Source organism: Hipposideros armiger, unplaced genomic scaffold (assembly GCF_001890085.2).
Source record: "Hipposideros armiger isolate ML-2016 unplaced genomic scaffold, ASM189008v1 scaffold_769, whole genome shotgun sequence".
NCBI lineage: Eukaryota > Metazoa > Chordata > Mammalia > Chiroptera > Hipposideridae > Hipposideros > Hipposideros armiger.
The window spans coordinates 1-3,899 of NW_017732119.1; positions in this window are offsets into that span (position 1 = coordinate 1).

Consider the following 3,899-nt stretch of genomic DNA (forward strand, 5'->3'; position numbering starts at 1 on the left):
TCTTGCTTCTCTTAGGGATCTCTCTATGTCTTTAACCATTGACATTTTAATTATAATGTGTCATGGTGTGGGCCTGTTGGGGTTCCTCTTGTTTGGGACTCTCTGTGTTTCTTGGACTCATGTATCTATTTCCTTCACCAGGTTAGGGAAGTTTTCAGTCATTATTTTTTCAAATAGGTTCTCAATCCCTTTCTTTCTTCTCCTTCTGGTACCCCTATGATGTGAATGTTGGTATGTTTGATGTTTTCCCAGAGGTCCCTTAAACTATCCTCATTTATTTGTGGTCTTCTTTCTTTTTGCTGTTTCAGTTGGGTGCTTTCTGCTACCCTGTCTTTTACATTCCTGATTTCGATCCTCTGCTTCATCTAGTCTGCTGATGATTCCTTGTAGCGCATTCTTGATCAGTTATTGTATTTTCCATTTTTGACTGGTTCTTTTTTTATGGTTTCTTTTTTTTTTCTTTTTTAATAACTGAGTCATTCTTCCACCTGTTGGCAGCTCAGTGGCAGCTCAGCTTGGGCTGGGACTTGAACCACTGTTGCTCAGAGCTCACACTCCTGAGCAAGCTCGTAACCAACTGAGCCACTTGGCCAGCCTTCTACATCTTTTTTAAGGCTTGCTATCTCTGCTGAAATTCTCATTAATTTTTTGAGCATCCTTATAACCATTGTTTTGAACTCTATATCTGGTAGGTTGCTTGCTACCATTTAATGTAGTTATTTTTCTGGAGTTTTCTCCTGTTCTTTCATTTCGGATACATTTATTTGTTTTCTCATTTTGGCTGCCTCTCTGTGTTTGTTTCTATGTATTATATAGGGCTGCTATGTCTTTCAGTCTTGGCTGGGTGGCCTTATGTAGTAGGTGCTTCAGTGGCACAGTCTCCCTGGTCACCTGTGCTGGGTGCTCCAGGAGTATCCCTTGTGTGGGTTGCGTGTGCCCTTCTATTATGGTTGAACCCTGGTTTCTATTGGCATGTCACTGGTGGGGATTGACCCTCAGGCTGACTGTCTGTTGGGTTTGGCCATGTTAACAGCTTACAGGCTGCTGTGTGAGGGGCTTACCCATGGAACAGGATTTGCCCCAGGAGGCTCTGGTGTCTGTTGAGATTGCCCTTTGGGTGTGCCACTTGTGGGGCTACTTGGGTGGTGCTCTATTGTGGTTTGAAGCCAACTTCCAAGTTTATTGGTTGTAGGGACTCTTGTGAGGGAATCCAGTGCAGGCCCAGGTCAGCCACTGCCTGTGACTGGCCGGGGACTACATGGTAGGAGCTACAAAGTGACCTGTAGCTTGTTGCTGCCTATGCTTAACCTGGAAGCATGTGGGAGAGGCCATGCTGTGAACTGAGGTTGGCTGCCACCAGTACTGGCCCTGGGGTAGCTTTGCAAAAACCCAGGATGCCCCGAGACCTGCTTCCACCAGCTGGTTCCTGTAAGGCTCAGCTGCTGTTAAAGCCTCATGTGATATACAAGTTGGGTGAATCAGGGTTTCAGGGAGTTCCCAGGGTCGGACGAGCTGTGTTTACCAGGTTAGTGTAGATTCTGTTTTGGTGCTAGTGCTGAGCCTAAAGCTACTCAGCAAAAGTCTCAGAGCATACCAAGGCCAGTTCCCGCTTGCCCGGGGCCAACAAATTTGCGATAGTTGTCTAAGAAAGAGAGCAATGTGGGTGGGCTGGGTGCTCTCTGAGAAAATTCCTCTTGCATTGGGGGAGATGGGTAGGGTGGGGTCCCAGGGAGTCATCAGGGTGGAGTGAGAGGACCACACCAGGCCAATTCTGATCCAGATTTGGCCAGGGGCATGGGAAGAAGGCTTAACATAGGAAAGATGGTGCCTGACTGCTGGCTGTGTGGCAGGAGGACTCTACACAGGGAAAATGGTGACTGTCCCACCAGTTTTTGCTCCAAAGCCACATAACTCAGTCTCTCCCTGTATGTCTCCGATGTGCCCCTGAGTCATTGTCCATTTTCCGGATCCCAGAGTAAGTGCCAGTGAGTGAGGGAGTCTGTGTGTGTGCCCTTTAAGAGGATGTCTGGGTTTTTTGCACCCAGAAAGTTGGAATCCCCACTGTTTTTCACAGCCAGATGTTGTGGTGGCTCCTTTTCCTGACACTAGTACTCCAGCCTGGGGATCCTAGTGTGGGTTAGGGGTCTCTTGTTCCTTTGGGTCAGTGTGTGTGTGTGGGGGGAATGGATTTTAGAGACAGAGATATACCTTCTGATTCTCAACTACCATACGCTTGTTTGGGACCGGCCTGTTTCACCTCTCTGACCCTCCTACCAGTCTCAATGTGGCTTCTACTTTCTATCTTTAGTCATAAAAATTCTGTTCAGCTAGACTTCAGATGGTTCTCCAGGTTCATTGTTCTGTAATTTAGTTGTAATTTTAATGTGGTCATGGGAGGAGGCAAGCACAGCTTTTATCTACTCTGCCATCTTGGATGGAGAGCCAAAGACTTTTCATAAGCTATAAAAAGATATGTTCTTATTCAAATTTGGTGTTAGATATATAGAAACCACCTGTATTTCTTAAATCATTATTTAATTATTGTTAATTTTTAATTACTTTGAGGGATTTATTTTGTTGTTGCTAAAATATAGCTAGTTTATAATATTGAGAAGAGGATATTTAAATCCTGATTACGTCATCTGTTCCTATCATTGGATAATGTAATTAATCTTTCTGAGATTGCATTTACTTACCTGTAAAATGGATTTTTTTATTTTCCCTAGATTATTTATCCTTATAGAATAAGATCCTTGATAACATGAGCTAAGTCTTGTCTACCGCTCTGTCCTTAGCACCAACAATGCCACTAGATTGTCATGAAGTCAAATGACATAGTACCTTGTAAATTCGAAGTGATATATAAAACCATGTAGTTGTTCTTGTAATGATATTGATTTCCATTAGGCAGAGGAGAAAGAAGAATCTTTAAACTTGAGGCACTATCAAGAATGCTTGTTTTTTTGTAGAAAAACTTAAACATATAAAGTGCTTATAATGTTTCTCTGCTATAAACATTCTAGTATGTCTCCTACACATGGGCAGAAGTGATTGTACAGTCATGCACTGCATAATGACGTTTCAGCCAATGACAGATTGAATATATTATTGAGGTCCCATAACACTATGATGGAACCTGTAAAGACTCCATCAAAATATTGTTAGAGCTAATCAATAAATTCAGTAAAATTGCAGAATACAAAATCCACATACAAAAATCAGTAACTTTTCTCTATATTAACAACAAGTTATATAAAAAAAGAATGAAAACAACCCTATTTATAGATAGCATTGAAAACAATAAAATACTTAGGAATAAATTTAATCAAGGAGGTGAAAGATCTCTACACTGAAAACAATAAGACATTGATGAAAGAAATTGAAGAAGACAGAGATAAATAGAAAGATATCTAATGTTTGTGGGTTGGAAGAATCAATATTGTTAAAATATCCATTGTATCCAAAGTCATTTATACAGTCAATGTAATCCCTATAAAAAGTCCAATGGCACTTTTATAAAAGTAGAAATAAAACAATTCTAAAATGGAGCCACAAAAGATCCCACATAGTCAAAGCAATCCTGAAAAAGAAGAACAAAGCTGGAGGCATCAAGCTTTCTGATTTCAAACTATATTACAAAGCTACTATTAAAAAAAAAGTGTCGTACTGGCAAAAAAACCAGGCCCATTGGTCAATGAAACAGAATCGAGAGCCCAGAAATAATCCCATGCATATATGGTCAGCTAATATTTGATATGGGAGCCAAGAATACCCAATGGAGAAAAGACAGTCTCTTCAATAAATAATACTGGGGAAATTGGATATTCACATGCAAAAAATGAAACTGGGCTCTGTCTTATAACATTCATAAAAATTAATTTAAAATGGATTAAAAACTT